Raw genomic sequence first — 27,455 nt, 5'->3', positions numbered from 1 at the left:
ACATTTTGACACTCTTGTTTATGACGCCAGAAATCTCCTTAGGCTCTAGTCATAAGTTGCCAAGGCTATGGAAGCCTCTTGAGTTAGCTGACTTCAATCTTATTTAGACAAGGTCATAGTCAAAGTGAAAGTTCTCCCCTCCCTTCAGAGAAAAGTACCTCCTCCTTTGATCATCCGTTCTTTCTACTGGGATCTCACTCGAGGAAATCTTTCATTTAAGTTTTAAGTTTTTTTTTTTTTTTTTTTTTTTTTTTTTTTGCCAGAGTGTCTTGGCCTAAAATACTCTCATGGGCTCTTCAGTCAGATCCAACTGCCTTAAGGGCTGATTGTGAGGACAGAGTGCTATTTAGGACATCTGCCATTCTATGAGTCTGCTGTGTATCCCACTTCCCATCATGGATCGTTCCCTCCCTTTTTGATTGTATCAGTTAGTATTAGCAGACACTAGTCTTGTTTCTGTGATCCCTTTGACTCTTAGGCCTATCAGTGTGATCAATTGTGAACAGAAATTGATCATTGGACTAGTGAGATGGCATTGGTACATGCCACCTTGATGGGATTGTATTGGAATCCCCTGGCACATTTCTAACTCCACCATTTGGAGCAAACCAATTGAGCATGTCCCAAATTGTACATCTCCTCCCTCTCTTATTCCCACTCTTATATTTAACAGGGATCATTTTTCAGTTAAATTTCAACACCTAAGAATAAATGTGTATTAATTACAGAGTTCAACCAATAGTATTAACTAAAACAAAAAAATACTAAAAAAGATAAAGTATTAAATTGTACATCAACAGTCAGGACAGGAGCTGATCAAGTCACTGTTTCTCATAGTGTCCCTTTCACTTTAACAGGTTTCCTTTTTGGTGCTCAGTTAGTTGTGACCGATCAGGGAGAACATATGATATTTGTCCCTTTGGGACTGGCTTAATTCACTCAGCATAATGTTTTCCAGATTCCTCCATTTTGTTGCAAATGACTGGTTTCATTGTTTTTGACTGCTCTATAGTGTTCTATAGAGTACATGTCCCATAATTTCTTTATACAGTCTACTATTGATGGGCAATTAGGTTGATTCCAGGTCTTAGCTACTGTTAATTAAGCTGCTATAAACATTAATGTGCAGAGAGCTTTGTTGTTTGCCGATTTCATTTCCTTTGGGTTGTATGGTTGGGTTATATTCAGGTTTCTGAGGAATCTCCTGACTGACTTCCATAGTGGCTTAACCAGTTTGCATTCCCACCAACTGTGGGTTAGTGTCCCTTTTCCCCACATCCTCGCCAGCATCTGTTGTTGGTAGATTTCTGAATGTGAGCCATTCTAACTGGGGTGAGGTGAAACCTCCTTGTGGTTTTGATTTGCATTTCCCTGATTGCTGGTGATCTTGAAAATTTTTTCATGTGCCTGTTGGCCATTTGGATGTCCTCCTTGAAAAATGTCTATTGAGGTCCTTGGCCCATCTCTCAAGTGGATTGTTTGCTTTGTTGTTGTGGAGTTTCTTGATCTCATTGTAGATTCTGGTTATTAATACTTTATCTGTAGCATACTTTGCAAACATTTTTCCCATTCTGTTGGTTGCCTCATCACTTTCCTGACTCTTTCTTTTGCAATACAGAAACTTCTCAATTTGATGCAATCCCAATAGTTGATTTTGGCTTTGACTGCCTGTGCCTCTGGGGTCTTTTCCAAGAAGTCTTTGCCAGTGCCAATATGTTGAAGGGTTTCTCTAATGTTCTCTGATAATTTGATGGTGTCAGATCATAGATTTAGGCCTTTAATCCATGTTGAGTGGATTTTTGTGTAAGGTGTAAGGTAGGGGTCTTGCTTCATGCTTCTGACGTGGAAATCCAGTTTTCCCAGCACCATTTATTGAATAGACTGTCCTTACTCCAGGAATTAGTTTTAGATCCTTGATAAAATATAAGTTCGCTGTAGATATTTTGGTTGATTTCTGGTGTTTCAATTCTGTTCCATTGGTCTATCCATCTGTTTCTGTACCAGTACCATGCTGTTTTGATTACAACTGCCCTGTAGTATGTCCTGCAATCTGGTATTGTGATGCCTCCGGCTTTGTTTTTGTTGTACAAGATTGCTTTAGCTATTTGAGGTCTCTTGCATCTCCATATGAATTTTAGCATCATTTTTTCTAGATTTGTGAAGAATGCCTTTGATATATTGATTGGTATTGCATTAAATCTATTAATTGCTTTAGGGAGAATGGACATTTTGCTGATGTTGATTCTTCCAATCCGTGAGCATGGAGGATTTTTCCATTTTTGTCATCACTTTATTCACAAATGTTGGATATTTGTATAATAAATAGATTCTTAAATCCTGTGTAACAAATAATAGAGGATGTTTAATTTATTAGAATATAAATATATATTGTAGAATGACATTTATTTTAATTAATTCAAGGATTATCATATGTAATTATTAGTTGTTTTTAGAACCTATGTTATAATATTTTGACAAGATTATTGTTTTAGAAAGCATCACTCTGGAAAGAATGGTGAATCAAAGAAGGAGGTACCTTTCTCTGAAGGGAGGCGAAAACTTCCACTTTGACTATGACCTTGTCTAAATAAATCAGAGTTGGCAAACTCAAGAGGCTTCCAAGGCTGGGCAACTCATGAAAAGAGCCCACAGTGATTACTGATGCCATAAACAAGAGTGTCAATTGTTAAGTCAACAACAGGAGTCACTGTGCACTTACTCCCCAGGTAGGATCTCGGTCCTTAATGTGTTTTACAATGTGAATTAATGCTATAACTAGTACTCAAACAGTACTTTACACTTTGTTTTTCTGTGTGGGTGCAAACTGTTGAAATCTTTACTTGATATATACTAAACTGATCTTCTGTATATAAAGATAATTGAAAATGAATCTTGATGTGAATTGAATGGGAGAGGGAGCGGGAGAGGGGAGGGTTGTGGGTGGGAGGGAGGTTATGGGTTGAAAAAACCACTGTAATCCAAAAGCTGTACTTTGGGAATTTATATTTATTAAATAAAAGTTTAAAAAAAGGAAGCATCACTCTGTACTTTAAGGTATAATATCATCCTTCACACACACATATATGCAAACAGGTAATATGAACTCTATTATAAAAATATGATTTTTGTGGTATGAAAACAAGTCAGTTATGCTAAGCTATCTCATCAGTGACCTTTGCAAACAAAGAGAGAGGATAGCCATTAGTTTTTCATAATTCTCATTCAGGAAAAAGTGTGATTTATTAAACATTCAGAATTGCTCAAAGCTTGTAAAAGAACTAAGAAAAAGAGACACGAGTTGTAGTGCTCATTGCAATTCTAGCTACAGTCAGCAAGTGCCTAATAGCCTTACAGTTCAGGAAGTCTCAAGGCCACTCCCAGACTCAAGGGGCACCCCAGTTGTCCAGTCAGAATTTTGAATCTTGCTACAGTCTCAGTACAAAGTAGGTCCCTCTTGAAATAAACCTCTAATAGCAACACAGGACAAATCCCAGTATTTTGCTCTATAATTCAGAAAAGGAACACTCTTTGTATTTACAGATAATGTATTCTGTGGATGTTAGGCCTGGAACTGCTTGTTACACTTGGCTACTAAGGAAAAATTAAGCTGATGTAGGTAATGCATAGAAAGGACAAGAAAAGACAAACATAAATTAATCAGAGTTTCCATCAAACGTCTGATAGCTAAAATGTCCATGGACTATTTGGTCTCACCATTTTGAATTGGAGTGTCTCCTAGCTGAAACAGAAATGGCACAATTGACTGCTCTTAAGAATCCTTAACAGATTATTTGTGAGTTCTGCATCCTGAGACAGCGATAGCTCTCATACCTAGGCCTTGAATTGCCATGACAATGACCTTGTAGAAGAGATGTTACTCACAAGCCAGGGCATCATGAGGATTGCTTCCTGTGAAAGCAAGAAGAGTCACCTAACCCACAGCCCATTTACCAAAACATCCTATGAATGGCCTTGCAGGGAACCGTGTGCCCCAAAGCAGAAATGGTCTCCCTGAGAAGATCAATTATTAACACTGGGCATGGAAATAAAATGAAAGGATGAAATTCACACATCCTCATGTATCTTTCCTGTCTCTTCTCACTCCCAGTCTAGATCTTAGAATAGAAATGGAAGAGTGAATCACCTGAAGTTTGGTTGACAGGCGCATTAAAGGGAATGTGGAAGAAAAGAACATGCAGTACTTACCCACAGTTATATAACGTGAATCACAATACATTTTGAGAAAAAGAATCAGATTTTGTGAGATCCAATCATGTCTGATAGAGTGTGTGTTAATGGAAGTAACACAGTTTCCTGTTTAGTTAATAAATAAATTAATTTTCACTGTGTCCCCCTGAACTAAATGTGTGACAGCAGCAACAATCTGGACCATGAACACTGGATCTCTGTGGGATAAAAAACTTTCCTCTGGATTCCTGTTGTGTGCTTCTATTTATTCTATTTTCCTATTTCTGATGGAGTTCCAATCTCTCCTGAGGGCCACCCCTGGGTATTTTCAATTCTTGAGTCTAAAAAGGAAGACAAACATTCTCAGGGTTTTGATTCCTAAAAAGAACTTACCAATAATAATTCTTATGTGGACATACAAACCAGGTTGTTAACATTTCTGGAAAATACATTCTTCTAGATTCTGTTCCTGCTTTCAATGTATATCTTTTGAATTTCTCAGGATCTTTTTCAAACAGGATGCCCGAAATTGTGATTAGTGTCCCCTATTTGGGAAAGGTACATGTGTTGTGAATTTCTTAGGGAAAACAGCAAGTTGAGAATATCTCTGAGGAAGCAAACAAAAGCAACATATTCTAAGATATATTTTATAACTATGCATTCCAAATTTTGTTGTATTTCTTGTGATTCTGAGAAAATTAGTTGAATTTATTTATCAAGGGCTCAATTCAGCTGATCTTTATAATTAGTCTTTAAATACATTTTTCAGTACAGCTCACTTGTACATTTTGTATGTCTATTTCACAAAAGAAAATACTTTAGAAACGCAATAGATCAAATGTAGAGAATATTTGGTGTTTGCCAATTTGGAAATCTATTGAAAACAATATAAGGTGAGACATTTCACAAAGTTTGTAGAAAACCGATGAGGCCTCACCAAAGAAAAACTCACTATTTTTAAATCTTAGAAAATCACTCTTAAAAGTGACTTCATTTCATGAAATATAATATTATCTTCAATTCCCTTGGTTTTTATGACACTGGGTATATTTTGATTGAACTCACTACAGAAACTCTGCTCAAAACTAAAAGTAGGGTTTTGTGTTTTTATTCTGCATAAAGCTAGAACAAAAGGCACACAAGGGAGAAGATTCATTGTTCACAATCCTAATATCATTGTAGTGATGAGAGTGGACGTCTGGGAGTCACCAAAGGCAGCTGGGTTGATTTGGGTTGTCTGAATTTGTCTGAGAATGCATAATGTCTATGAATAATCAGTTGGACTGTTCAAATTTTTTTCTAAAAATGACACCTTCTCAGAGCCAGCACTGTGGTACAGTAGGTTAATCCTCCACCCCTGGCACCACAGCTCATCTGGGTGCTGGTTCTTGTCCTGGTTGCTCCTCTTCCAATCTAGCTCTCTGCTTGGAAAAACAGTAGGAGATGGCCCAAGCACTTGGGCCCCTGCACCCACATGGCAGACCTGGAGGAAGCTCCTGGCTCCTGGCTTCGGATCGGCCCACTCTAGCTGTTGAGGCCTATAGGGTAGTGAACCAGTGGATGGAAATGCTTTTTCTTTGTCTCCCCCTCTCACTGTCTGTGGCTCCGCCTCTCAAATAAATAAATACCCTTTTTAAAAAAATGATACCTCATAAAAAAATAAACATGAAACACATCAGCTCACCTCCATTTTGATTGGCAATTCCTTTTCTTATACATCTCCTTTACTTATATTTACTCCTCATGAAACCATGGTGGAGGGAATGCTATTGTTATTCTCATATGGTGAGAAAACTTTCCATAGGCTTCCCTAAGGCCACTCTGAAGAGAGAGATTGGAAGTGCAGAAGTCAAGCCTACACCACTTCACCACATTTACTTCCCTTCATCTAAGGCAAGCTACTTTGTTTCCAGATTGCAAAGAGGCCTTTTTAATTTCAGTGGCAAAGACACAAGAGTATTTCAAACAGTGCATGGAGAATGAAATTTAAAAATGTATATTCTACTGCAAAAAATTTTAAAGCCCATGCATAGTTTTACACAATCTGTATTTCCTAAACTTTTTGTAGATCTCTCATACACATGGCTATGAATTTCATTCATTCGATGTACTTTATGAAGTACTCCAATGTATTTGAAGAAGGAGGAATGGAGAAAAATTCCAGGGATAAAGTACTATTAACTCAGGTAAAAAGAGAATCTCCACTAAAGAGATTTGTAGCAAGGGAGAGCTCTATGTTTCTGTAATAGTAAGCATTCCTAAGATAACCATGCTTATATATTTATATGCACACATGAAACTTAAAAAGAAAATATCCAGATAAACAGTGGCAGTGTACTGCTGCTCCCAACAGAGCTAAAATGTAAAAAAGACTCTGTTAAAAGAATAAAATCTAGTGAATAATTTTAAAGCAATCATTGTAATTTCACTACTCCATAAAAATCAGTCTTTTCTTTTTTCTCCTAGCGAAATCATGGGGTTGGATCTAAAAAGAACAGAACAGAATACAGGGTATGAAGTACTAATTACTGCAAGACCTTATGAACAGGTTGTGTCTTTGTGATTTTTTTTTTCTCAGAGACCTTTCATATTAGCTTCATTTGGAATAAAGCCTGAAAACCAACAGGGCTGAAAAATATCCATATTTTAATTTATTTTTAAGCCAATAGCCAATCATGCTACATTTAAAAAAATGCTGTTAAGAGCCACCCAGAGGCAAACTTCTTACATTTCAGCTGAAATATTCAGTGATTGCTTAGAAAATCAAAAACTGTACATTTTAGAGGATTACATTGATGACCAAAGGGAAGCCCTCTATTAAACCTTTATTTCTCTCCTTAGAATATTTAGGAAACTGCAGATTGGTTACATTCATTTTGGAAAATGTCTTGGTATGTTGTGATCCAATCCCCTAACTTCAGTCCATTAAAAATGATTCAAAACACATTACAATTTCTTTAGAAATTCTCACTTTCAATCATTTGCCTTGTATTAAATCCATAAAAACATTGGTTGTTTGTGGCCTACAGCAGATTTTAGAACTGTGGAAATTTATTGCAGTTGTTATAAGTTTAGCTATATGTACCTTCTGTGAGGTTTTAGGACATTTTCTGTTCAATTTTTTTTCTGTTTGCCCTATGCTGCTCAAATTACCTGCTAAGAGGTATACTTTTAGCCAATTATATAACTTATTCATCCTTTCACTCAAAAATTACCATGAAATAATTATAAAGTTAATAAATAAAAGTAATAACATATTCACCTAATTGAAAGGTTCATATTTATTATTTATATATGCAACACACACACAAACACAATGTCTTCATGTATTAGAAACTCTTGGGGGCAGGTAAATGCTGACTTTCTTCAGTTGTAGCTAAGTGCCTCCTTGCATTAAGCAGAATTCTGTGATCAATACTGCTATGAATAAAGGGACAGAAAAGGTGAGGCATAGGAGAAAGGCCTCTTGGAAAAGCAGCTACATGACCAACTTTTACTATTTAGTATTTTAATTGTTCAGTGTTAGGGAAGGGATAGACATCTATTACATTGGAAACTTCTGACTTAGGTGAATGCTCTGATTCAACCGAGAGCCATTGTTTATGAAGCCCATGTCTTTGGGAGGCAAGTTTCTATAGTTACATTATTTAATGTAATTTTATTATACTAATATTAGGCAGACAGCTTGAGTCATGTTTAAATGTGTGATTCATGATGTATGTTGTGTATGATTAAATATAGAGTAGTGAATAGCGGAATGCAAAATAATACTGGAAATTGACTCATGCAAAGATTTTATGGTGAACAGGTCCACTAATCAGAATCCATGGAGCATTTAACATGTTAATGCTGTTTGAATTGGAAAACCTTTTAAAATGGCTTTTTTTTCTCTCAGATATTAGCCCTCTCGTCTTAGTTCATCAACCTTGTTCCTGACAGGGTTATTAATACTACATAATGCTGTATAATGCTACATAAGTTTTGGATAATTTAATGGAACTGGAAATAATTTTGAAGTATGTTTTCTACTCTAAGAAAATGTTCAATGACTCCTACAGTCAAGTAGAAAAGAATGCTAGGCCAAAGATCAACTCTATCTTGTGACTGTACCTGTTCTTCCTCCTTCCTCCCTCCTCCTCCTCTTTCTCTTTCTCTTTCTTATTCAGCCTTTATATATTCAAAGCATATTCAAAAAATCTTTCAAAATCAGTGACATTAAATCCCAAGTATAATGTTAACAACATTGGATTTTAAATTCATAATTGTTTTTAATTAATCTCTTGTCATTAACACAATGAAGTGATTTTAACTGAACATGCATGCCACGTATTTGGTTATATCTAGTGTTATAGTCTTAATGTTTACGTTTCCCCAAAATTCTTATGCTGAAATTTTAACCACTAAGATAATTATATTATTTAAAATGGAGACTTTGGAAAATGATTAAATCATGAGGGCTTTGCTGTCATAACTGGGATTAGTGCTATCTTGAAAGATATCCCAAGGGCCGGTGCCGTGGCGCACTAGGATGCCTGCGGCGCCAGCATCCCATATGGGCGCTGGGTTCTAGTCCTGGTTTCTCTTCTTCCAGTCCAGCTCTCTGCTGTGCTCCTGGAGGGCAGTGGGGGATTGCCAGGGTGCTTGGGCCCCTGTACCTGCATGGGAGACCGAGAGGAGGCACCTAGCTCCTGGTTTCGGATCGGCGCAGTTCCAGCCATTGCGGCCATTTGGAGAGAGAACCAGTGGAAGGAAGACCTTTCTCTCTGTCTCTCTCTCTCACTGTCTGTAACTCTTCCTGTCAAATAAATAATAAATTTAAAAAAATCTAAAAAAAATACAAAAAGAAAGATATCCCAGAGAGTTAACTGGTCCATCCTGTGAGGACATAGCAAGAAACTGTCATCGAACCAGGAAGAAGGTCTTCATCAGAAACCAAATCAGCTGGAACTTTCATCTTGGACTTCTTAGCCTCCAAAACTATTAAAAACAAATCTCTGCTGTTTATAAGCTATGCAGTTTATGACATGCAGTTAAAGCATCTTGATGGATGAAGAGAGTACAAAACTGTGAATTTTGGCCCCAGCTGTAAATAAATTTCAATTTTTTAAAAAATATTTATATTTATTTATTTGAAAGAGTTACAGAGAGAGGTAGAGACAGAGGAAGAGAGAGCTCTTCCATCCACTGGTTCGCTCCCTAGATGGCCACAACAGCTAGAGCTGCATCGATCTAATGTCAGGAGCCAGCAGCTTCTTCCAGGTCGCCCAGGCAGGTGCAGAGGCCCAAGGACTTGGGCCTTCTTCTACTGCTTTCCCAGGCCACAGCAGAGGGCTGGATCCGAAGAGGAGCAGCCAGGACTCAACCGGTGCCCATATGGGATCCTGGCTCTTCAGGCCAGGGCTTTACCCCACTGTACCACAGTGCCAGTTCCAATAAACTTCAATAAATTCAATAAAACATATGTTATTTGGCTTTTGTTATCACAAAATAATTGAGTGAATTTTTGGTTTAAAATATATTGTTTTAATTATTTGTTTTTAAGAGGGAAAACAGTTCACATTTTTATTTTGTGGTTTACCTGGGCTTCATTTTAAGTCCATGAGACACAATAGAATTGACATTAAACCCTACTATTAATAATAACATATATCCTGAGCTTTTTCATATGTGTATTAATACATCTTACAGCATTGGCTTCAAGATAGATGTGTGACCCTAGATGGTCTAATGTAAATTAAAGATGGTAATTTGAACTCTGAGAACAATGAATTTTTATTCTCTAATTTTTAAAACTAGTAAATTTTTTAGAAGATGTATTTATTTATTTGAAAGGCAGAATAACAGAGAGAGAGTGAAAAAGACATAGGAGGAGAGAAAGAGAATTTCTCTCTACTGGTTCATTCCACAGATGGTCACAACATATAGGTCTGATCTCTCACTAAGTGGTAGGCTGCTTGTGCAATGTTCTACTGCCTTCCCAGGAACATTAGCAAGAAGCTGGATCCAAAGTGGAGTAGCCAGTACTTGACAGGGACTTTGATATGGGATGCTGAGTAGCAAGTGGTGGCTAACTCCGCTGCACCACAATGCTGACCCATAAACTGGTAGAATGTTTTAAATGTGGAGAAGCTATTGGCTATCTTGCCACCGTTTGAGAACTGAGTGTGAAATATGCACTACGGAATGCAGACATAAAAGGGAGTAATAGATTCCCAATGGCCTGAGTCACACACTTGAAGCAAGATGTGACGGAAAGTCTTGGATAGTTTCTATTTTGTCTCTTCCTCATTGAACAGAAATCATGTAATTTCGGTAGAACTGATTATAAACCCAGTTTCAAGACAGGGTGATGCTTGTCTGTTCTGTAACCTTAATCATGTAATGCAAACCCTAAGAGTTGTTGCACAGATTTGCATTTAACACAGAATTAAGTTGATTAGCAGACACTATTCCTCTGTCCCCAGTGATTGGCCCAGGAATACTGATATATCATAACTTGGTCCAATAACCTAAAAGTTTAAGAACTTGGGCAAAAGTTGAAATAGTAATTCTCTATTTCCCTTGACTATTAAGTACATCTCTGTGAGCTTTGGGTCTGCTTTAGGTATTTGGTCTCCATGATGAATCCTAACTTCAGGAGGAAGTTGACACAAGGGAAGTAATCCCAGTTAGTCTGGAGTTAAAACCTGCCTATTAATTAGTTTTTAATAAATGAGATATTGAAGTAATAAGCTCCTTGAAATGTTTTTAGATGTTTTTTCTCACACCCTTTTCCTAGGCATAGGCAGTCAGAATCCATAAACCAAGTAACTCTCTTTATGTGTTTAAGGCAATGTATGTCGGCTTTTATAACTTGCAAGTGTGAGAATAAAGGATATGGCAAATATCTACATTGGCCTTTGGGAATAGTCATAAATATTCTAAATAGATGACTGATAGATATATAATATGATAGAGATAGATATATAGATAGTTTATTTTAACCATGGTGGCATATGGACTGTGTTCTTGCTCCTTATTGTAAGACAAAGGGATGATTTTCAAATAATATAAGAGGGTCACTAATTTAGAGAACTAGCATGCCTACAAAGACTTTTAAAATGTTATCCAACTTCCACATTTTTATTTTCATTTTAACAAGCTTTTAATTTGAACCTCTGAGAACTCATTTAATCAATTAACATGAAAAATATAATAAAACATAGTTTTAATAAGATCCACAGAGACAAAAACTAATTCCTCCATATCAAGAGATTATTTTGTATCAAGTATATGAAATCCTCCTGCTTAGCAAGACTGATCCAACTACATAAACTCAGTTTCCCAACACTTCTCTTTCCTAAGAGAATTACTTAGAGAGCCTTCTTTCCAGCCAGTCTTCAATATTGTAACCAGTATTTCAAAGCAAATCAGACATTCTACTACTCAAAATGCATGTGTCTTCTCATAAACTAAATAGTGTGCTACATTTAAATGTAATGTTGACTTTAAAAAAAGTTGCATTCAATAGGTGCTGTAATTGGACCACAGACACTATATTGGTGTTTATTTCCCACTAACAGCTTTGTGTTTCAAATGAAAAAAAAAAAAAAAAAAAAGAGAGAGAGAGAGAGAGAGAGAGAGAGAGAGAGACTGCTCATAGATGGTGCCAGACCGCCAAGTATCAAGTCCCAAACCCTACTTGGCTATAGTTAATTATTTTTAAGAAAAGACATAAATACAGATTTTATTGCTGATGTTTCAGTTTTAGTATGTCAGGAAAAAACTAGGTGGATCAAATATATCTGTGAATCTGATCAGTTCCTCTAGCCACATTTAACATCTTCTGTTCAATGAATTATTACAAATTTTCACAAAAAAAGTATATAGTGTGTTTCTGCCACTAGAAAAGTTATATAAAATGGTAATCTCTGAAGCAAGACTGGAAAGGTAGATTGGGCCAGTCCTAGGCATTGCTAAAGAAAGGCCAAAGGAGGAACACATGAGAAAACATGGGGCCTGAAGAAGCATTCTATGTTGGGGGAAATATAGATGTGTATCTAAAATAATTTCTTTTTAACATATAATTGATAGAAAAAGTGATGATATTGTATATTCTTTGTTTTTGTACTAAATCTTTAAAATTAAGTATATATTTTATACTTAAAGAAACCTAATTCAGATGTTAAATTTTCATCAGAATTACTTGTTGTGTATTTAGAATGTATAAATTTATAGTTGAAGTTGTTCTATACATACTAAAAAGTTTTCCAAGTACTGTATAAAATATCTGGTTTTATATTTAGGTGAGCTAAAATGAAATTAAAAATGCAGTCCACAGAATGGGCATTGTCATGCAGTGGGTTAAGCCATTGCTGCCTGGGATGATGGCATTCAACACCAGAGTGTCTGGTTCAGGTCCTGGATCTTTGACTCCAGATCTGGCTCCCTGCCAATGTGCCTGGAAGACAGCAGAAACTGGCCCAGTACTTCAGACCCTGACTTCACTCATTGTGGACCTTTATCTTTTAGATTTTTACCATGTTTTACATTAGGGCAGAGACTTAATTATATATATATATATATAATATACATTACATATAATATAGATAGATAGATAGATAGATAGATAGATATAGATTATGTGTTGGGGGCTGGCATTGTGGCATAGTGGGCTAAGCCTCTGCCTGCAGTGCTGGCATTCCATATGGGTGCTGGTTTTAGTCTAGGCTGCTCCTCCGATCCAACTCTCTGCTATAGCCTGGAAAATCAGAAGAAGATGGCCCAAGTGCTTGGGCCCCTGTACCTGCATAGGAGACCTGGAGGAAACTCCTGGCTCCTAGCTGCAGATCGGTCCAGCTCTGGCTGTTGGGGTGATTTGGGGAGTGAACCAGTGGATGGAAGACCTTTCTCTCTGTCTCTCCTTCTCTCTGTCTGTAACTCTACCTCTCAAATAAATAAATACTTAAATAATCTTTTAAAAAGATGCTTATTGGGACACACACATCACATATCAGAGTATCTCATTAAAAAAAAAAAGAAAGATTGTGTTATGGATAAAAACAATCCAAAATTCATATGAAAGTAAACTACTCTCTGAGAGATTTATAATGTATGGAACATTTGTTGAGTTAACCAAAAGATATAATTAAATAAAGAGATTATCAGAGTTAGTATATCTGTATAAATAATACCACAATGACAAATAATTCTGGTTACTTTCATTTTCTTGACTAGTTGATTGTATGGACACTCAAATGAGAGATTCTTACATACAAATTCACAAAGGCAATGAGAAGATAACCCATTACTCGAAATTCCTATGAAATTCACCAGGATAAGTACCTGGCTCCTGCCATCAGCTCAGTGCAGTGCGCCGGCTGCAGCACGCCGGCCCTGGAGGCCATTGGAGGGTGAACCAACGGCAAAAGGAAGACCTTTCTCTCTGTCTCTCTCTCTCACTATCCACTCTGCCTGTCAAAAAATTTAAAAAAATAAAAAAATTCATAATAAAATAAACAACCCAATTCAAATATGTACAAAAGATCAAACAGTTCACTAAATAAGATATACAGTTAATAAAGAAGCAGATAACATGGACATGAAAAAATGCTCCAATTATATGTTCTCAAAGAATTGCAAATTGAAACAGCATGAGATGCAACAGAACACATTTTATAATGTCCGGAATCAAAAACACTGACAACATAAAATGCTGACATGGATGTGGAGCGTTATGAAAGATGAAAAAGCCAATCTAAAAAGGCTACATAGGGCATAATTCCAACCATAGGTATTCTGGAAGGCAGAACTAGAGAGACAGTAAAATTACCTGGGATAACCCGGAAGTGGGGGATGAGGAAGGAATGAATAGAGAGTTCACAAGAGGAATTTGAAGACAGCAAAACTAACCTGTATTGTATTACTATGAAGGGTACACATCATTTTATCTTTGCCAAAATCCATAGACTTTACCAGACTAACAGAGATCCTTAGTATAAACTGTTGCTTTGGGTGATAATAAAACATCAGTCCAGGTTCACTGATTTTGACAAATGTACCACTTTGCAGTACGGGGCAGTAAGGCTCTGTCTGGTTGGGGTAGGAAATATTGGAAATCTCTATTTCTTGCATTTATTTTTGCTGAAAACCTAACGCTGATCATAAAAATGAAACATTTTCAATAAATTCAAACAGAATTTCTAGTAAAGCTCATCAGTCATATGATAAAAATTAGGAACATTTAATACTCCCAGAGAGCTAGAGATCTGCAATAATTTTTGTTCAAGTGAAAAAAAAACATTACAGAAGTAATCCAAATAGGATGTTTGTGAAGCCATCTGTTCTAGCATAGCAGTATCAGGAAATCAGGTCTACATTTTAAAGTAACTCTTAAATAAATACATTGTACAAACTATATTTAGCAAAGAATGTCCACTATAATAGTTCTAGAATGTATTGTCAACTATAATGTAATTATTTACCTGCTGTCAAGGACTATAAACTTGCAAGCTAACAAGTTAGATTGACAGAATTCTTTAGATGCTGACAGATGATACAAGTCTTCTGTTTCCGAATGCAGGATGAATTATCATACATTGAAAAAAAGGAACAGCTAGTGAATCAGCATTCCTATTTTGATGCCTTAAGCCCTAATTCTCACACAGTGGTTGAAATGGGACAGAAGAAGGCTGTATAGACCATGGGAGAGAATCATAAGCTGAAGAAATCTGAATATTTTATGAATGATAATAAACATGCTCGAGCTTTTTTTCTTTAGGGAGACAGTGTTTTTGTTGACTAGGTAATAAACACATGTGGCATTTTCACTAGAAAGAAATATTGTCCCTATGTTCCTAGAAAATGCAAGTATAATAGAGGCAGGCAGTGACTTTGTAAGGACATGCAGCAATATGAGAGATCTGTGGAGAATTCATTTCTAACTCCTGTAAACATCTAAACACTTCTTTACTCCAAAATGTTGAACTAAACCATGCCAAATAAAATGAAACTGCTGGACCAGGCTATTAAAATGGCATTTAAGAGAGTAAGTTCCATACAATTATTTCTTCTCTAGGTAGTTATTTTTATTATATTTGCTGGATATTTTTTATATTTCATTTGTCGCCTAAGAATAAGTTCTGTATATTTCAAGATTTGGAAATCACTGTTACTCATTTAAAACATTAAATGGCAAGAACTAAAGGTACTTGACACTAGTTGTAATGAGAGATTCAGAACAGTTACATTTTTTCAAAGGTATAAGCACTTACAGAAGCAAAAATATGACTATAACCCAAAAGGAGTTATTTTTCTTTTATGCCTCAATGATGCAAAGTAGCCTTGAGGTGAACTTTGTATCTATTTAAAAATTAGATTGCAGGGCCAGCACCATCGCTCACTTGGTTAATCCTCTGCCTGCAGCACCGGCATCCCATATGGGCGCCGGGTTCTAGTCCCGGTTGCTCCTCTTCCAGTCCAGCTCTCTGCTGTGGCCCAGGAGGGCAATGGAGGATGGCCCAAGTGCTTGGGTGCCTGCACCTGCGTGGGAGACCTGGAAGAAGCTCCTGGCTCCTGGCTTCGGATCGGCGCAGCGCTGGCCGTAGTGGCCATTTGGGGAGTGAACCAATGGAAGAAAGACCTTTCTCTCTGTCTCTGTCACTGTCTAACTCTGTCAAATAAACTTAAAAAAATTAGATTATGATGTGTCATTATTTATTAATGAAACCTTGTAAAGTCTGAGAAAAGTTTTCTTCTCCAAACCAAACATATTATGATTAGAATCTCCTATAAGTGGAAAAAGTTCATTATTGAGTAAATTCATGCTTTATTTTTAATAATTTAATCTGCATAAGAAACTTCAATATCATTGTCAAAGGGTTAAAACAGAATTTCAAAAAATTTACAAATAAAAGACACTATTATTGATTTTATGTACTTTTTAGGCATTTCAGAGTGTCATCATAATATCTAATTGCTTAAAAGGTTATCTGTATTTTTGTGACAGTTAAGAAACACTAAAATTATTGAGGTGTTAACTGGATCAGGCATAAGTCATTTTGTTGACTGGAAGGATTTATAATCAGTTTAGAAAACAACAAAAATAACAAGAAAAAAGACAGAACTCAAACACAATGAAAGGTCTAACCTCAAAATATACTAAAAGACAAGCAGATAAAATGTTTAGGAAATATTGTATGATCTGTTTGTCTAGCACTATGTCATACTGTTAGTATTACAGAAAAAATATTCAGCTCTACTAAAGACTCCAAAAGGATAACAATATATTTTCTCCAAAATACGGTATTTCTATAAAATCAGGGTACCTTTGGAGTTAGTATAGCAAATATCAAGAAGATGGTGTTTTCTGTTTTCATGCGAATATAGTCATAATGGGGAAAAGTATCTCAATATTAATAATGCAAGAAAATTAATAATACATTGCTGGTTAACACCTTTTATCCCTTCTTCCTGGGATTTATATTTTTTATTTTATTATATTAGATGTATGTTTGCATTAACATATCATAAACTTTTTAAATTTAGAGATGGCCCCTTTTTAAGGATTTAGGAGAGGGTGGCAGAAGAGTAAGAACATGAGGAGATAAAGATAATAAATCATTTAAACTTCTGAATCTCATGATATCTTAATCAGTCCAACCTCTTAACCTTCCCAAGTATGTGAAGAACCCACAAATCATTTTAGAATAAACTTAAACTAAGTTGGGCTTATGCTACTTGCATATGAGTGTTGAGTATATAATTAGAAATATATATATATATGGATAGTAATTACCATTATTTCCTCCTTAAAATATAAAAAGAAGCTTAGCACCAGTTTTATGCCATAAGAATAATTGTGCACATATCTTCCAAAACCCACATTCAGTTATACCAAACAGGTATTTAATAATTCTCCATGATGGGAGTATTTACACCACAGAAACTGGCAAGTCCACAAACCATACCCTTCTCATCTTACCCCTGTGAGCCAGATGTTAAAGATTTTTGAGCACACCACATGATATAATACAAAGAATCACATTCCCCAAATTAGACTCTTACAGATACATCAACCAGCATGAAGCCTTTGAAAATTCAAGAGCTATTAATAGTACTAATTTTGTTCATGTCTGAAGATATTTCCACCTTTTTGACTTTAATTATAAATTATACCTACTCAAATACACCCTGAAACCAAATTTGACTTGATAGGAAAATATTCAGAATAAATTATTAAGTCCTAATTTCAAGTTATTTCTGAAATGCTGGGATGAAGTAGGGCTTAATAAAGATAAAGTAGTTGTTTGACTTTGGAATATCAACGAGCCAGACAACTGTGATTGTCAATATTACTTACCTCATTTTACAATCTTCATTATAAGTTTCTCCTATGACTATGCATTTTACTCTGCTTAGATTTTTTTTCTGCATCTTTAATATGTTTCCCTTATTTTCACATTCCTTACTCTATAATTCACTCTTTGAATCACTTTTATTATTAGATATTGTGATTTCTTTCACAAGTATCTCTATAATATTGCTAAGGTACTCTGCTTTTGCTTCTTTGTTTCTAAATGTTTGATTGCCTATGTCTATGAATGGCTTGAGATAGTAGTTATTTTTGCTTAACATTAACAATAACCATTTAAAATATACAAATCTGGATAGCAATGATTTCTGGTGGCAGTTCCTAACTATAAGTGTGAAATATTTTAATTTAATAAATGCAATAAATATCACCAAATTCTTTAATATTTGCATATCAATAAAGTATCAGCCATGTCCATGACTCTGTATTAGGCATATTTGCAAATGCCTCAAGGTAAGATAACAGCTTGCACATAAATGCATTTGACAGAATTAGGAGGAAGAAGCTGTTTTTAATTAAAGAATGATTATCTACAAAACTCCCTTTGTCATATATCTTAGTGTTTTCTGTGTCATTTCCCTATTCACAAGCATCTCATCTTAATTTTACAAGGACTAATTTTTTAACTCTTGATTTAGAATGTTTGCTTTATACTATTCCTCTGAATATTTATTTTTGGTATCTGACACCAGGCTTTTGTTTCTCTGTCTCTTTCCCCACCTCTCTCTATGGCATCTCATTGTGCAATATAATTTCTTACCATCTCCTAGAGAGACAACATCTATATTCTAATTGTTACCTATATTCCAAATAATCTTATTTGTTATTATTCATGTCAATATTATAGAGTAATTTCCTGAAAGAAAAGATAGGTGTTTGATATTGATATCAGAAGAAAGTCTCATAAAAACATAGGCAGAGCAAAACAGTTGTTTATGACATCATGAGTCTTAGCTTCAATTCAAAAGTTACCAAACTTCGTAGGATAGTTAGATATGACAAATATATTTAATTTACATTTTTATAATAATTAAAAGTTCAAATGACAATAACAGGAAGACTCTCCTTAAAGAGTATATATTGACATATGATTGTGAAGTATAAAAATACTATCAAAGATGAGTAATAAGCAGGTATCAAGGAATTTAGTACAATTATCTAAAGAGACTATAGTTAGGAAATTGCATCAAAAAGCACTGAAAAATACCCCCCACCAAATCATGCCATGAGTATTTTTTAAATTTAATTTAATGTATACAAATTTCATGTATTTCACATATTCAGATTCAGGAACTTAGTAAAACTTTATACCCTACTCTCATGCCTGCCCACACTCCCAATCTTCTTCCTCCTCTCTCCTATCCCCATTCTTATATTTTACAAAGATGTAGTTTCAGTTTACTTTATACTCATAAGATTAACCCTACATTAAGTAAAGAATTCAACAAATATTATGAAGAAATAAAAACACTGTTCCTTAACAGCTGAGATGAGGGCTATTCACTATCATCACAACTCAGTGTCAGTTTCATTCCTATGAAAACTTATGGTATTTGACTTTTTGTGACTGGCTTATTTCACTAAGTATAATGGTTTCCAGTTATATCCATTTTGTTGCAAATGACAGTAGTCCATTTTTTTTTATTTTACCGCTATATAGTAATCCATAATGAATATATACCAAAATTGTGTTATTCAGTCTTTGGTATACAGACATCTGGATTGATTACATTTTTTAGATATTGTGAATTGAGCTGTAATAAACATGGGGGTATGGATCACACTTTCATATGCCGATTTCATTTCATCTGGATAAATCCCTGAGTGGGATGTCTGGGTCATATGAGGTCTAGATTCACAATTCTGAGATATCTGCACCAGTTTACATTCCACCAACATTGTTTTTTTAAAGATTTATTTATTTATTTGAAGAACTACACAGAGAGAGAAGGCAATGCAGAGAGAGAGAGAGAGAGAGAGACAGAGAGAGAGAGAGAGAGAGAGAGGTGTTCCATCTGCTGGTTCACATCCCAGTTGGCTGCAACAGCAGGAGCTGGGCCAATCCGAAGCCAGGAGCTAGGAGCTTCTTCCAGATCTTCCACGTGGGTACAGGGGCCCAAGGACTTGGGCCATCTTCTATTGCTTTCCCAGGCCATAGCAGAGAGCTGGAATGGAAGTGAGGCAGCCAGGACTTGAACTGGTGCCCATATGTGATGCTGGCACTGCAGGCTGTGGCTTTATCCATTTCATCACAGTGCCGGTCCCCAACACTGATAAGGTACCTTTTTCCCTACATCCTTGCCAGCATTTGTTATTTGTTGCTTTCTCTATGAACACCATTCTAACTGGGGTGAGGTGAAACCTCATCGTGATTTTGAATTCCATTTCTCTGATGGCTAGGGATCCTGAGCATTTTTCCATGTGTCTGATGGCCATTTGAATTTCCTCTCTTTAAATATGCCACTTCAAGTCCTTTGCCCATTTTTAGATAGATTATTAATTTGTTGTTTTTGAGCTTATTGAGCTATTTATAGATTCTGGTTATTAATCCTTTATCAGTTCAAGATTTGCAAATATTATCTCCCTTTCTGTCGGCTGCCACATCACTTTTCTGAGTGCTTCTTTTGCAGTGCAGGAGCTTCTAAATTTGATATAATCCCATTTATCCATTTGGCTCTGATTGCCTGTACTTATGGGATCTTTCTAAGTATTTCCCTAGCCAATGTCTTGCAGAGTTTCTTCAATTTTCTCAAGTAATTTGATGGTATTGGGTCTTAGATTTAGGTCTTTTTCTATTTTGAATGGATTTTTCTGTAAGGTTAAGAGTCTTGTTTCATACTTCTGCATGAGGAGATTCAGTTTTTGCCCCACCATTTGTTGAAGAGATTGCTCTTGTCCAGGGATTGATTTTAGCTCCTATGTCAAAGAAAAGTTGGCTGTAGATGTATGGATTGATTTCTGGAGTTTCAATTCTGTTCCATTGGTCTACACATCTGTTTTTATTTTTGTATTTATTCCTGTTTTTGTTTTTCCAGTACCAGGCTGTTTTGATTACAACTTCCTAATAGTATGCTTTGAAATCTTGTATTGTGTAGCCTCAGGCTTTGTTTTAGTTTTATAACATTGTTTTAGCTATTTGGGGTCTCTTGTATTTCCATATGAATGTTAGCATCATTTTTTCTGGATCTGAGAAGAATGTCATTGGTATTTTGATTGGAATTACATTGAATCTGTAACTTGTTTTTAGTAATATGTACATTTTGATTATATTGATTCTTCTAATCCATGAACATGGAAAATTTATCTACTTCTGTGTCTTCTTCTATTTCTTTTGTTAAGGTTTTATAATTTTCATCATAGAGATTTTGACATCCTTGATTAAATTTATTCCAAGATATTTAATTTTTTTAGCTATTGTGAATGAGAGTGATCTTAGAAGTTCTTTCTCAGCTATGGTATTATCTGTGTATACAAAGGCTATTGATGTTTCTGTGTTGATTTTATATCCTGCTACTTCACCAAATTCTTTTATGATTTCCAGGAATCTCTTAGTGCAGTCTTTAGGATTCCCTATATATAAAATCATGTCATCTGCAAATAGGGATAGTTTGACTTCTTCTTTCCAAATTTTTATCCCTTTGATTTCTTTTTCTTGCCTAATAACTCTTGATAAAACTTCAAGGACTGTATTGAATAGCAATGGTGAGAGCCGGCACCCGTGTCTGTTTCTGGATCTTAGTGGGAATGCCTCCGGTTATTCCCCATTCAGTAAGATGCTGGCTGTGGGTTTGTCATAAATTGCTTTGAATGTGTTGAGAGTGATCTTTCTATGACCAAGTTGCTTAGGTTTTTATCAAAAAAGGATGTTTTATTTTTTCAAATACTTTCTCTGCAACTATTGAGATCATCATATGGTTTTTGTTCTTTAGTTTGTTAATGTGATGTATCACATTTATAGATTTGCAAATTTTGTACCAACCCTGCATACCTGGGCTAAATCCCACCTGGTCTGGATGAATGATCTTTCTGATGTGTTATTTGATTAGGTTAGCTAGTGTTTTATTGAGGATGTTTGCATATATGTTCATCAAACGATATTGGTCTGTCATTTTATTTCTCTGTTGCTTAGCAGTTATGGTGATGTTGGACTCATAGAAGGTGTTTAGGAGAATTCCATCCTTTCAATTGCTTTGAAGAGCTTGAGAAGAATGAGAAATAATTTTTCTTTAAAAGTCTGATAGAATTCAGCAGTGAAGCTCTCTGTTCCTGGTCTTTTCTGTATTGTGAGTGCCTTTATTACTGTTTTAATATCCTTCTTGGTTATTGGTATGTTTAGGTTTTCTCTGTCTTCATGACTCAATTTTGGTGGATTGTAGGTGTCAGGAATCTACCCATTTCTTTTACTTTCCCCAATTTTTTGGTATATAGTTCTTTATCAAAATTCCTGATGACTTTTTTTTTATTTCTGTTGTACATGTTGTTACATTTCCTTTTTTTTTTTTTTTTTTTTTTTTTTGGTTAGGTAAGCCAATGGTGCGTCAATTTTTTTTTTTTTTTTGAAGAAGCAGCTCTTCCTTTTACTGACCTGTTCTGTTGCTCTTTTGGTTTCAATTTTAATTTTTCTTTACTCCTATTAATTTGGGGCCTTGTTTTGTTGTGTTTTTTTTTGGGGGGGGTCTTTGAGACGCATTGATAGCTCATTTATTTGGTATGTTTCCAGTTTCTTGATGTAGGCACTCAGTGCTGTAATTGTCCCTCTTAACCCTGTTTTTTCTCTATTCCAAAAGTTTTCATATCATGTATTGTCTTCTTCATTTGTTTCCAGAAAGTTTTTCATCTCTATTTTGATTTCTTCTAAGACCCATTGTTTATTCAGTAGTATGTTGTTAAGTATCCATGTATTTGTATATGTTCTAGAGATTCAAGAGTTGTTAAATTCCAGCTTCATTCCATTCTCATTCTTTGTTTCTTTGTGTATCACATCTTTAAGCATCTTTTGTAATGCTGGACCAGTGCTGACAGATTCTTTCAATTCTTGTTTCTTATGGAAAGTCTTTATTTCACCTTCATTCATAAGAGAACTTTACAGGGTACTATATTCTGGGTTGACATTTTCTTTATTTTAATACTTGGACTATATTTTGCCATTTCCTTCTAGCCTGTAAGGGTTTCTGAGGAAAAGTCGGCTATAAGTCTAATTGGACATCCTCAGAAAGTAATCTTGCATTTCACGCACATTTTAGAATCTTTATTTATGTTTTACTGTTGAAAGTTTGACTACCACAGGTGGTGGTGAAGATCTCTGATCATGTCTATTAGGAGTCCTATGTGCTTCCTATATTTGGATGTATCTTTCTCTCTCCAAATTTGGAAGTTTTCTGAGTTATTTCACTAAATAGGACTTCTAATCAATTCTCTTTTTTCTGCCTTCAGGAATTCATAAGACCTGTATGTTGAGTTGTTTGGTAGAATTCCATAAATCTCCAACACTTTTTTGAATTTTTCTATTTTCTTCTTTTTTGTTGTTGTTCTGACTGAAAAATTTCCAAAGTTGTGTCCTCTAGCTCAAATATTCTAAGATCTTCTGCCTCACCAAGACAGTTCTTAAGGCTCTCCACTGCATTTTTCATTTCACTTATTGAATCTTAAATTTCTAATATTTAATTTTGATTTCAATTTCTCTTTAAAATCTCAATTTCATGGGAAAAACTTCCATTAACATCATGCGTGTATTTCTTTAATTCATGGATTTGCTTCTCATTGCTTCTGAGTAATCCTATGTTGTTCATTTGGAGTGGTCATGCTGTTTTCCTTAATCTTGTTTCACGAATTTCTGCATTTGTTTTTAGGCATTTGAACAGATACTTGTTGTTTTTTTCCTACTGATGGCTTTTATTTTTGAACTAGGCCTCTCTGCTTTAGTGGAATTGTGCTCTTTCAGTGTATAACCAGAGGAGTGTGCTAGGTATGTCCAAAGAGCCCTGGTCAGTTCTCCAGGGTGGGGTAGTATCCAGGGTAACACCCAAGTTGGGTGTGGTAGATCTCCTCTTATTAACAGAAGGAGGTATGGTCCTGTCTGTTGGTATAATCACATCCTCACCTCCTCTCTTCCAAGGTGATCAAACCCCAGGTATTAGGTCTCAGTGGTTACAACACTTATCTGTTCTTCTGCCTGAACTGCACAAAAGATCTGTTAAGTCCTAATTGTAACTACAGACCTTGTAGGCAATCAGGGAGCTCTAAGCATGTGGAGCTGCACACAGTGATTGCCCAAAGACCTAGCTATACCCTGAGCCCTCTGATGCAGCAACACAATTCCAGTTTCAGCACTCAAGGCTCCCACAGCCATGGGGTACACAGGATACAATTCACCTCACTACCCTGTCTCATCCACAGATAGGCTGAAATGTTCACAGAGCCAGCCACCTGTGGATGCTCTGTCTATGCGGCTTCAGTCTAGAGCCCCAGAGCCTGTCATATGTTGAGCAGCTGGGGGCACCTCACAGTCGTATATGGGTGCCTAGTCCCTTGTTAATCCTCCCAGCCAGACTCAAAGTCAGTGGAGAGCATAGATTTTTCCCTCTGGTAAAATCCGTGGATCACATGTGTGCACAACACCAGCCAATGCAGCCCTACTCATTTGACAACAGTGCTGGGCAGCTACAAGACTCTCTGCAGCCAGCACTCATGTTGGAATGACTCCTTCTTCAAACTTGTTTACGAGTTCGTGCACCTGAGCTATTGAGTTTGACTCTGCTGACTAGATGGCAACTGTCTCTACCAGTTGTACCCAAGCTGCTGACAAGATGGTGAGTGCCCATGCCAATTGCTGGCTACACACAGGAGACCTGCAGCAGTTGCTACTTACTTATGCCCCAAATGGCACTGCCCTCTCTCAGTTGGTTGCCACACACTATTGTCAAGGGGTGCGGAGAGACATGCTCCTTTTCTTTTTCTCTGTGTGAGCCAGCACCTTGTTCCACTCAGGGCTCTGGGCTGAACTCAAAGACAGTGCAGTCCGCTAGGCTTTCCCTACAGCTACATCACCAGTGGCATGAGCCTCGGCAGTCTGATCTCACCTTGTCTTCCAAAGCTGGCACTTTCTCTGGCTCAGGGCTGCTGGGCTCCTTTGTTGTGTCTGTGTCCATGCTGCACCTCCTCCCTCGGCAGAATCTCCACTGCAGCTTTCCCTCCAACCATTCCCTGAAAATGCATTTTCTCCACTTTTTTGTTTGTTTGTTTATTTGTTTTACTATTTTCTCCTAGCCCTGTCATTATTCTGCCATCTTGGAATCATGCCATAAGTATTCTCTCAAGTTTTTTTTACAAGACCACGTTTAGAAGCATTTGACAAAAGGGTTAAGTGTTGGTTTTCATAATTTTTGATAATAGACAATTTTCCAAACATTTTTAAAGAGGAAGAGAAATACAGAGAAAGAAAAACAGGAAGAGAGACAGAGTTCCCATTCACTGGTTCACTCTGAAAATGCTCACAATGGCCCAGCTGTTTTGGGGATAGGGACACCATCCAAAACACAATCCAAGTCTCCCACATGGCTAGAAGGAATCCAATTACTTGGGCCATCGCTGCTGCCACTCAGGATTTACCTTGGTGGGAAGCTGGAGTTGGAGCCATGAGCCAAATCAAGGCACTGCTATGTGGGAAATAGGCATCTAAATCTCTAGGTTAAATATCTACTCCATATTTGCTTAGAATCCCAAAATGCTCATAGCAAAAGCAAGACTACCATTACATTCACTAACTCATTAGTTCCATCATAGACTCAGGTTTGTGCTGATTCATAACTATTCACAGAAGTGGTTGTTTGAATTCATCATTTTGATCCTTGAATATATTTTTAAGAATTTTTAAAATATTTTTATTTATTTGAATGACAGAGTTTCAGAGAGGGAGAGACACAGAGAGAAATCTTCCACTTGCTGGTTCACTCTCCAACTGGCCACAACAGCCAGGTCTTGACCATGCTGAAGCCAGGAGTCAAGAGCTTCTTCCAAGGCTCCCATGTGGGTGCAGGGGCCCAATGACTTGGATTATCTTCCATCACTTTCCTATGTGTATTAGTAGAGAGCTGGATCAGAGGTGGAGCAGCCAGAACTCAAACTGCCAGAATTGCAGGTTTTTGCTTTACCTGCTACACAAGAATACATTTTCTAACGACATGATATTTCTCTTGGAATTAAAGAAAGAATATGTCTATAGAGGAAAGTGAGTATAGGAAGCTGACTGGACACAGAGTGTTCTTTTGGACATTGTATCACTTAGATCATACCTAACTCACAGTCTTTCAAAATACAACCATCCAAATGACAAGAACAATAGCCAGTTCATTTGTATTATCTACATTAGCAGCCAATAACCAGCAAATATTTGGCTGGAAAATAGTCTTATTATATAAACCTAAACAGATTTGATTTTTAAAAGAAATCTTCCATGTGCAAATTTTGCCCCTTCATTAAGGAACAAATGTTTATTTCCACATGACTTCATTTATTATTTTACAAAACAAGATCTTGATATAAAGCTTTGTAGGATGAAGGGAGTTTAGGCTCTCAACAAAATGCAGCTATTAAGTAGATTAAATAAGTCAAATAAAGTACCTGTTCCTCAGGGGGAAAAAAAGCATATGAGGGATTCAGATATATATTAAATCAAGCAACATGATGTGGAAGGAATCCCAAGTCACCACCCAAAAGACAAATGGTGACTGGGGAAAGATGGTCTATTCCACTGACATAAGAATAAAGCTTCAATTTCCATAGAGGATAGAAAGAGTTCATGAATTAGAATTTTTTCAACACAATCCAGGATGTGAGAGAAGTATGAAATAGAAGTGCATAAATGGAAAATCAATGAAGATAACAAATTTCCCAATGCTGTTCTCAAAAAGGAGTATACTTATATTACTAGATCTCAGCAAATGATGGAGTAGACAAACTACATGACAACTGAATTTTCTAGATAGATTTGACACAGAGATAGATACATTTAATGCTATCCATGATTCCAATATCTTTTTGCCCTGGCATGTGATGTTCAAGCCACCTGTATTAACCCAAGGCAAATAATTAAAAAGTAATTGAGAATCTTTTATTAAGTACAGATTTTTCTTGTCTTATGCATTCTTAACATCAAAATATGAGGATTTGATCTTGAGCCTGATCTGTATCAAAGTAAAAATATAATACCCCGTTATTTTCTCTTTCACTATTTAAATTCCTCTCTAATTGTTTCTTAATTACAAAATTACAAGCAGGTAAGATAAATATCTAGCTATTTAAAACAAAATTATTCATACAACTAAAATATTATAGTGATATTATTTGCAATCATAGTTTTGAACCACTGTATGTTTCCTGCAAAGAATACCAGTTCAGATAAGCTTAACAGGATTTAGTGATATGAAATGCTAAAGCTACATAAAACTAAGAAGTTTAAAATTAAGTTATGTTAAAATATAACTGACTTCAGGGAAGGATTTATTCTTAGTGTTTGATGAAGATATTTGATCAACTATTACACAGAATACATTTTATTGCCAACTTTAAAGGAGGCCAATGTTTTTCATCTTTTATGTCACTAAATGACTGAATATCAGAAGATTCCTTCTGAATTTGATCCTATCTAATCTGAGCATTGGTAGAGCTTGACATTAAATTAACAAAGTTATTTTGCTTAAACAAAGTTCAATTTAATGTTAACTCGATGATCATGATGTTAATGAATAATTATGCTAATGAGCTCAGCTAGTAACGTTTATGAAAAAATGTGTTCATACCTTGCAAGCAACAAGCAGTTGTGAAACAGATATTATATTCTGCTACTACTTCTCTAGATAGGCCATGACAGAGAGAAACAGCAAAGAAAAGCAAATTATTTTCATATGTTATTTAGTTT

At 35.9% G+C, this 27,455-nt stretch overlaps 1 pseudogene; it reads right to left on the bottom strand.

Moving 5' to 3' along the window:
• LOC138850097 (protein max pseudogene) overlaps nt 1-24,687 on the bottom strand; it is a 94,880-nt pseudogene extending 70,193 nt beyond the window's left edge.
• Between the last annotated feature and the right edge of the window lie 2,768 nt (nt 24,688-27,455).

Source organism: Oryctolagus cuniculus, chromosome 6, assembly GCF_964237555.1.
Source record: "Oryctolagus cuniculus chromosome 6, mOryCun1.1, whole genome shotgun sequence".
NCBI lineage: Eukaryota > Metazoa > Chordata > Mammalia > Lagomorpha > Leporidae > Oryctolagus > Oryctolagus cuniculus.
This window is presented reverse-complemented; position numbering and strand designations above follow the sequence as displayed.